Here is a 10,623-nt window from a genome sequence, read left to right on the forward strand (position 1 = left end):
CAGTTCAGTCATCAATACCTATCTTCAAACAGTGTTCTCAGATTTGAAAAATAACAAATTTGTCCTACAAACAAAGTTACTTGAAATAGAGTCTATCTTGAAACATCAGACAATCCAACAAAGTCCAAAATTTTGCATACTTGTGACCATAGGTTTTCTTAGAGTCCTTCGGGTTTGCATTGTCCTCATTATCACCCTCATTATAGTCCTCATTTACGTCCTTAGGCTTTTCATAAGTCCTCACATAGTCCTCATTATAGTCCTCATTTACATCCTTACTTTTCATCAGTCCTTGCATTATAGTTCTTGCATAGTCCTCATTATCATCCTCATTATAGAGTCCTCATATACATCCTCATAATCTTTGCATAAATTCCTTGCATAGTCATCATAATCCTCGCATAACTCCTTGCATAGTTGTCATAATCTTTGCATAAGTCCTTGCGCAGTCGTCATAATCCATGTTTTAGTCCTTTCATAGTTGTCATCCTCATAAGACATAGGGTCAAATCATTATCTCCATTTTGTATTATCTTCAAAATTAGATTGTTCCTTAGTCCAAGTCCATAGGTTGCATTGTCATTCTTTAGGATTTCATCTTGTCATTCCTTAATCCAATTTGTCAAAATAAAATTCAAAAACATAGGTTGCATTTTTAATCCTCAGCTACGTTTGTCCATTTTCAAAATTCTCAAAATCCAAAAAAAAAAAATTGGTTTGCACTTTCATCCTTTAGTTGCATTGCATGCCTAGACTTCAAAAATCAAAACAAAATGGCATATAGTGCAATGGTTGAAACAAGCTCTCAAACTTCTAGGAGACAACATTACCCTTATCAAACTTCCAACTTTCATGAGTCCATGTCATTGCAACCAAACAATCAATCATCTCAATCCAACATATACATGTCCCAAAACGTGCATCAAACTTATCAGGAACAAACAAGTGTCATACCTATTTGTCCATCACTTGAAGAGAAACTCGCTCGAGAAATAGAGATCTTGGAACAAAACATTAAAAGAGGTGAAGAGAGTAGATCCTAGATGTTCAAACTATTTCAAAAATTTGGAGATCCCATTACAAACCTAGAGCCAGTTGATGTGCGAGCTTTTATTATGAAATCAGACATACCAACTATTCTCACACAAATAAATATGAGAAACCAATATCAACAACAAACACATCCAATAATGCAAGTCCAACAACCAATACAACAAACAACACAACTCTCAACACCACACATTGTGCAAACAAGTCAACCACTACCAAAGTCACACACAATCACACAATCAATTTTGCCTTCGGTTACATCACATGTTTGTGAATATCCTCCTGTATCTTCAAATACACCACCAAGGGTATCTCAAACGAATGCAAGTGTATTTACTAACATGTCACCCTTTGGACATCAATTGAACATGGTCAATGTGGCACCTATCATGCAACAAGGTCATCTTCCCATGTCTAGCAATGGTTCTTCCCATAAAGACTTTGTACCTCAAGTAGCCTCAATGTCTTCCACCATTTCCTCATACCTCGAAGTCACACAAGAGAAGCCCACACCATCTTTATCCAATAATGCCACCTCCCAAGGGCTATCCATAATACAAATCCAATCTAATCCAAGTCATGATGCTAGTCCTTTCCATGGTTCAAAAATTCAAGATCAAATGCCATCATATATTCCATTTCCAAGAAAACCCACTTCAATCTCATTTAAAATCCTTTCTCATTAGGCCAATATGTTAAAACATTCCAAGAGTCTCCAATGCATATAAAAACTCCTTCCCTGTGTCAAGAGGATGATCCAAAGTCAGAAGAAATGAGTCCTGAAACAAATAAAGATCAAGAACAACCACTTCTATCCTACCCAATTTTTATCAAGATCCCACCGACCAAGAATCTTATGGTGATCCCCTCTCTCTTTTCTATTCGATTCATAATGATACCCTTTTGTCTCAAGAGCAAAGTGTCCTTTCAAGTCCCGTCCAACATCCACCTCCTAAGCATGATCAAGATAGCCCTTCCATCCTTCCTAATAATCCCTTTCCAAGTCAAGATCAAAGTATTCCTTTACCATCATGTCCTAAACAAGAATCCCATTATTTCTCTAGATCCTGATCAAGATCCCCCCATCCCTTCATTTCCATGTCATAATCCTCCATTTCTCTCACAAGATTCCCTCTCAAATGAATTTACCATTTATCCTAGTGATTCCAATCCCTCTACACAAGTTGTTCATGAACCCCTTATCAATGAAATCACCAATCTAGATCATACTACACAAAGCAACTTGTTAATAATTGTATGTGAGCCATCATCACATGCCAATGTGATGACATAAACAAGCGTGTCACTAGCTAATGAAATCAACACCCAATTTTTTTCATCATCTTCTTCATGCACAAGCATAACACCAGCTAGTGAGATCAACACCTGGTTGGCTTCATCATACTCTTCAAGCACATCAATAAAAATAGGCATAACACCTACTCATGTCACAACTTCGAAACCAAAATCAATTTGTTTCATACACCCACACTTGAAAGACTAGGGGCAAGAAGATCTACCACAATTGGATTGGTTTGGAAATAAGAAGGCTATAGAAAAAAAATGTACATGGAATACACTTAGCTGAGTCCTTATATCCTATTGAAAAACACATCTTTATCTGACTCTTCAAACAAATACCAATGAACTACCTACACAAAACTCCTTGACCCTATGAACAACATGCACGTTAAACGATATTATATCTAAGGCCTGGGTTAGTTTAGATTTTACTTTCCACATTGCATATCATTTTATTCACAACACCACATCACATATAATTTCGTTTTCAAGCACATCATATTTACAGATTTCATGGCATATAATTTTCTACATTTACATATATCAACATCAATAAAAAAAGGCAACTGCCCAAGTTTATCATCTATTTGCATACAAGAGAAACAAGGGTCATCTCCTTTCTTAGATATTCGAACATAAAGTCTTTGAAGTCCTAAGGTCATCTATTTTTAAAATTACCCCGTGACGACACTTTACTTATGGTTGGGTAGTGATTTCGCTATTTGAGACTTGATAACCCAAAATCTATCAATTGCTATATCTCAAACACATTAAAAAAAACTCTAATTCATTCTAGACACCTAGTTGATCATATGACTAGTGAAAAATCTAAAATTATACTTTAGTGCCACTGTAATTGTGACACCCAAGTAGGTTTTATTACTTACAAGTCAAGACAAGAAAATATAAAAGAAAAAAAAAGAAAAAGTGCTACGCCAAATATCCATCTCAAGGCAAAAGAGAAAGATATATAATTGAAATATCATGCATACAAAGTGCGACAAAAAGCTTGACTATGGGAACATGCGAGTAACTCCATTAGGGCTATGAACGCCTGCTGACAATGGAGCAATGTTTGAGAAATTATAGCCTATAACGTCGTCGGAGCTCTAAAATCTTGCTGACAGCGAGGCTCTATTCGGGATGCTTTTGAAGTTAGGATAATCTATGTAGCTAGTCATATAGGATGCTAAGGATCTTTAGTGAATACAAGAGCGAGAATTAACTCATTTGTACACACATGGGCAAAAGAAGATCAAAGTTTCAAGAACCAATGGGGAAGTTTTTCACGTCTCCATTTATAAATCCTACTCACTAAGTGTGTTAATTTCGATGTTCCAAGGGACCTTAAGGATCGATTGACCCCTTATCTATGAAATGTTTTGTACCTCCAATTCAATTGGTGTATTACAAAATGCTAAACAAACACAATCATCCTTGTTCGAATAGGAAATGCATATTGCATTAACATAATTCATGTCAAAAATTCATTATCTCCACATGCATTTTGCAGATCATCATGTCATACAGGTCTGCACATTGGGGGCAGAACTGAAAAAAACCTAAAAAATCATAAAAAGTCCTCAAAAAGTCCTAAAAAATAAAAAGTCTTGAAAAAAATCATAAAAAACATTTGAAACAAAAAAAAAATCCAAAAAAAAATCATAAAATGTCTTGAAAAAAGCCTTAAAAAAAAATCAAAAACTGAAAATCAAAGAATGAAAGCATAGACCGTCCATCAAATCAAATAAACAACAGATAAACTCTCAAAATCTACAATCAAACTAATCACATGTCTTGTTAATTAATTCATCGATCAAACTCTATCAAACATCAACATGTCTTATACAGGGAAGGGTACACTCAAAACCAAACAGATCGGTCTTACATGGGGTATTCACTCTCTCAAACTAGACATTCCTATCAATCATCAAATGACCAAAGCAATTACATAGATCAATATGGCTGCTGGATTTTTTCCAAGTTAGTCTTATGTTTATCAATTGATGACAGGTCATGTTTTATCAAATCCAAAACATTGAAAAGCGAAAAATACCAAAAACATCCATATAATGTCCTGAAAAAATCCTAAAAATCATATAAAGTCTTGAAAAAATCCTAAAAACCATATAGAGTCCTCAAAAAATCCTAAAAATCATATAGAGTCTTGAAAAAATACAAAAACATTCAAATACAATCTTGGAAAAATCAACCAAAAACATTCAAGTATAATCCACAAAATTCGAAAAAAAAACAATCAATCAAAAAACTTGCAATAAAATGTCTCACAAGAAACAAATACCCTAACAGGTATCCAGCAAACACTTTGCACAAAGTTAACAAAGGATATGACTATCCAGTCAAACATCTGCAATCAACTGATCAAACTGTCTTATCAATTGTATCATATCCATATCAATTGATCATTATCTTGTCTTGAACAGAAGATGATACACTCGAAATCAGACAAGCCAGTCTTAAACGGGGTCCGCAACTTTATGAGATTAGACATTATCAACTATCACATCAAGCAACCAAGAACGAAGGCACAAGATCAATATAGTTGCTGAATTTTGTCCGGGTCAGTCTTTATCTTTTATCATTTGGTGACAGATTGTGTTCCTATGCTACTCAAGGATGTCCACAAGTGACTAGAGGAGTCGGGATGGTCATGATCTTTTTCTTTGTTTGTTGTTTGTGGTGTGAACCAATGAAGTTATGGGGTAATAGTTCTAGTGGGTGTTTGTGTTGGTACGTTCATTCAACAAATATCCTATGCAAAAGTCAAGGATAGTTATGCTTGTGACTATCCCACATACTTTGACCCCTGACATTATTCTCAGAATGGAGGGTTTCACTCCTTGTCTGCTATGTGTTTGTTTCTTCAATGAGTTATCTTACTTCTTGGTTCTTTATTCCTTGATGTGCTAAGATCCATTGTTCAATAATAAGGCTCAGTGACTATTATATATTGCACAATAAATAAAGGCACAAAAGTTCATGAAAACCATCATCTTCATTCTCATATCAATGTTAGGCCCAATATGGAAAGCTAATGTACTGAGAGGGGAGGGGTGAATCAGTACTCCAAAACTTTTCTTGAACAATATCTTTATTGTTATGCATAATCCGAATAGTGCAGTAACATAAAATAAAGCTAAAACAAATAGATAACAATCATACATGATTCATTCCATAACACATATATTTTGGTTATGCAGAAACTCTTGGTTAGAGAGAAAAACTGCGGTGGAGATGGCACCCACAACTTCACTACTGCAATAATAAAGAGTGCTTGGTTAGAGCTACATGTTTAGCTATTTCTGATAGCTTACCCTGTTAGGAGTAACAAGATCTGTTAGATCTACCTTACTAAAGGATTTTACAACACTTAATCTAAATGCTGCACCTGGTTAGATGCTTTACAATTTATAGACTTGATTAGAGTCTTTTACCCTGTTAAAGGTTTCTCTTTCAACTTCACAATATTACAATAAAATCATTACAAATATCTGCAACTTTACATCTGAAATGTTATAGCAGATTCTATGTGCTCAGAATAGATTACCTTGCTTATAGCATACCTCGGTAACCCATATAGTAACTCGGTAAACCCTTCTGTTTACTCTGTTCTTCGACTGTTCTCTGAAAACCTTCTCGGTGACCTCTGTGTCTCTGTAACAATCTTCTTACATGCATACATACACCCTTAACTCATGTTGTATAAATAGATCTCTTAAGACGGTGATCCAATTCATTGCTTCGATCTTACAAACACGATTTATTGAATGAATAATCATGCAAAATATTTCATTGGTTAGATGACCTCATAATCATACACAATCTTCTAGTGCAATTTCCAATGTGATAATGGTTAGATGTGCCTTGATCTTGTAACACGTTTTCATATGCATGTCCAGGTTCAATGAATCTGGTAACATGTTTCACTCAGTGTATATCAACTCGGTGTGTCATCTTTGCTGCTCGGTAGACATGAAAAGATACTCGGTAGACAACTCGGTGTATACTGCGTTCTGTGACTATTTTCTTTTGTAACTGACTAGACTGTGCATACCGACTTCTCTGTGTATATCGACTGCATGATTCAGTAGTGTTAACCGACTAGAGTATATAGTATAACTTTGACATAAAACTAATGGCAATCTGATAAGTAGTAACAATCTCCCCTTTTGACATTAGTTGAGATGTTTGACAAAAACTGCTTTCAAAGTTATAACTCAAAAACCTATATACTTTGCAAAATGACTATACTGACAGTATATACAATAGTTAATGAAATAGTATATTCAGATATACTCCCCTTGTCAATATACTGTACATAACTCTGATTTTGCATGCTTGGTGATCTCTTCTGTGTGCTTTGCTTACTGTTCTGTATACTGCTCGGTTCATTGCTCTTGGATACTCTGCGTACTTTGCTCGATATACTCCCCCTGTATACTATACTCTGAATACTGTATCATTCCCCAAATATATTGTATTGCTCTCGCAAGACTATTATATTACTCCACAAATATAGTATCACTCCCCCTTTTTGACAAACATCAAAAACTTAATTTCCATCCGGGGGTGGTAACTGATCAAAAATAGATTTGTACTTGTTCTGGGCGTCGGTGAGAGCGATAGAGAGTGCATCCTTTACACTGTCCATTAAAGAATTTTGCACTTGAATATCAACCAAAAGTGATATTAATCCATCAAGAGTGCTTCCCTGTTGTGTAGTAGATAAATATGTGGCTCGGTTGATCTGTTCTTGGACTAACGAAAGATGAGGAAGGAATAATGTCTGAAGTGTCATTATGTCCATCCAGATCTTGTGTTCTTCATTTCTTAGGTCCAATTGTTGAGCCATGAGCTGTTGTAACCTTGTATAAAAATTCTGAATTGAATTTGGCTCTGTGGTCAACTTGCTTGAGAGATCGGTGATCTCTTTCTCAATTGTCTTTGTTTTATTCTTAATGTCTTTAATGAATGAAGAAAATGTACAGAGTTTCTGAAATAAATAATGAATGTGCTTGAGTTGAGGAGTCAACTCAACAATAAATTTGACAAGTTTGACTTTGCCAATAGCTAGAGCTTTCTGTACCTCTTCTATCATTTTTTCAATGAGCTCCTTGTCTTTTAGTTTGCTCAAATACTTAGATGCATCAACTCCGGATATTTCTATTTGATTAAGGAGTTCATCCAGTTGAATATGGATGGCTACATCAGTTGACACTATAGTTGTAGGTAGCATATCTGATAGCAGTGCCTTCACCTTCTGAAGTACTTTATTCTTCTTTGGTATGGCCATCTGTTTTTCTTGTTCGGCCTTTGCTTTGCATAGTTCACCGAAATCAATGAGTGCTTGCCCCTTTAATTTTGATATATCCACATTGGGAAACACTATTAGTTTAGACAAATCAACTTTGAAACTATGCTTTTTCACTTTCTTTTCTTTACCTTTGGCCGGTTGGACCAAGACAATAGCTTGGGAGGCTTGCTGACCCTTAGTAGGTTGCTCGGTAGAGGCAACACTTTGGTCTTTTGGTGTTTTAGTACTGGGTGTCTTAGCTACAACATTTTCAGTGCTCGAAGGTGCTTGTGAGGTCTGTTCTTGAGTAGTATCTTCTCCTGCTGTAGACTTGTGACCTTCGGTGCCTTGTGCTGTATCCTGAGGAGTTTCGGTAGAGATAGGTTGATTGACCGGGGGATAAGGTTGAACTTGTTCTAAAACGGATTCAATAGATACAAGTTTTGCATATGTAGTACCTTCTATCATTTCCTGCTCCGGTGCTTCTGTATCCATGACATCTTCATCTTTTTGAATGGTGTCAGCAGGGTCTTGTTCGGTAGCATCAGGACCTTGCTCGGTGACATCAGGATCGTGCTCGGTGACATCAACGATTTCAACTGTAGTTTGTTCACTGACATCCTTGATTTTGAAGATTTCCTTCCACTTTGCTTTTGTCTCATTTTTTACGTCAATATATAGCCCATTCATCAGTTTTAAGGCTCTCTGTTTGACAAGAAACTTTGAATTGTAGGTTGTCAGATGTTCCTTTATTTCAGCTACTGACATATGAGGAAAGAGATGGACTAGACTTCTTTCTTTGAGTCCATTGCATACTTCCACCTATTATCAATATGCAAGTAAAGTTCATTTGGAAGTGACTTAACTAGTTCCAATGGAGCTAACCGAAACTTTAGAAGTGTGTAGATGACAACTTCTTCAATTTGTCTCTTCTCATCATTATTTCTAGTCTCATACTTGACATATCTAAATGAACCAAATCCTCCATATTCTTTCAGATTAGCACAAAATTTTTCAACACTATGTATATTTACCTTCTTGCTCTTGACAATCTGGAATTTGTTTGCATCTTCTGATTCGGTATCACTAGACTCTTTTGCCAGAATGAGTCTCCGAGTAGATTTCTTGTATGTCTTTGTTACCTTGGGAACAATAACACTCTTTTGTTTCTTACTCGGTGATGCTCCAGATGCTCTTGTGTTAGGTCTCTTTGTTGGAGGTGGAGTCGGTAGGGCCTTTGAAGTGTCCAGTTTCTTTCTTTTTAACACTTTACCCTTAGGCAATTCGGTGCTCAGTGTTATAGCTGCCTCTTGAGCTTCTGATTCCTCTTCAGTGATGGCAAGAGTGCCTTTGACAGGTGTGGAGGAGGATTCTTCTCTGAATTTCTCTGACAATGCCTTAATCATCTTTGTTGCCTTTCTTGTAGCTTTGGGTGCTACAATGCTCATTTTAACCTTTTCCTTTACTTCTTCATAGGTTCCATATCTTAGCTCGGTAGCATGCCTTGGTAATGTAAGAAATGCATCAATTTGCTGTTGTGTGATGTCAAAGTCAATCTCGTAACCCATAGGTGGCAAAAATTGAGTTCTTGGTTCCACAACATTCACACAATAGTGATCAGTGTCTACCTCAAAGCATATATCATTTTTGTATTTCTCTACTAGCTACGGTGGGATTCGGTACCTGTTATGCATTTTCTCTTGAAATTTGCTGAAGTAATCATCCATGACATCATTGAAATTATCTCCTAACTTCTTAATGAAGTCATTAATCTGATGGGTGATTGGTTGGTGTAGTTCCCAAACAACTTTACCAACAGATGGAAATAATTTTTCAAAGTAGAAAAACATGCATACAAGAAGTGAACCAAACTTTAGTGTATTTGCCGAGTTGTTCTTCTTCGGCTTCCTTATTGTGTTCAGATTCTCAAACAGGTTCTTCAATAACACCTCACATAAGTCAATTTTCATTCCCTTTTTCACAATTTTATAAGCTAAGTCCATTGTTGCACAGGGTACACTGTTTTCCCTTGCTGATTGGAAGAAACAGTAACCAATTACTCTAATAGCAAACTTAAGTTCTGCATCAGTGACATTGTTCAGTTTCAGTGCTCTATAATTAAATTCTACTCCGGTTAAACTGATCAATTCCTTCTGTGATATCATTTTCTGGGCTCGGACATGATTATAGATAGGGTAATCGATAATCAGATGAATGATTTCCTTGGTTATCTTGAATGGTTGCTCTTCTAGCCACATGAAATCATCATGAACTCTGCTAAGAACAAACTTGACCCACTGGGGTTTGAACACACAGGGATAGGTTAGGGCTTCAGTTAATCCCTTAATCTTAATATGGTCATACTTGCTATCCATTTTACCATTGGTGCACAATTCATCATAGGTGTCTCTGATTTCAACATGACTGAGTTCTTCAACACGACATTTGGTGAAGAATCTCACATCTTCGACTAACAATACTCTGTCCGGGATGAGTGAAAAAGCGGTTTTGTCATCCGGTTCGGAAGCGACTTTGGGAGTCAAAGAGTATTTTAGTGAGGGCTTCTCTACATTCTTGACAACTATGGGATCTTGGATCTTGGGCGCCATTTAATATTTCAGGTAAAAGAGTCCTTAGGGTTTCAGGATTTCAAATGACAGATGCTTTATACTTAGCAGATAATGGCAACTAGATAAGATCGGTAAACTAGCTTAATAGTGCGATGAGATTGATGTAAATACCTTGGATTTGCTTTGAATGAGGTTTTGATCGCCTTGGAATCGCTTGCTCTGCTCTCTTGAAAACTTGGTAAGTGTAAATGACCACAAAAATGCTTTTAAGAACACAATATACTTTATCGGGCTCCGTGTAGGTTAGATCAAAAACATTAATGCACTCGGTTCCTCTTTAACCGATTTACTCTTTTTTTTGTTTTAACCGAGTAACCAATCTTCCTT

This window comes from Cryptomeria japonica, chromosome 2 (genome assembly GCF_030272615.1).
Source record: "Cryptomeria japonica chromosome 2, Sugi_1.0, whole genome shotgun sequence".
Lineage (NCBI taxonomy): Eukaryota > Viridiplantae > Streptophyta > Pinopsida > Cupressales > Cupressaceae > Cryptomeria > Cryptomeria japonica.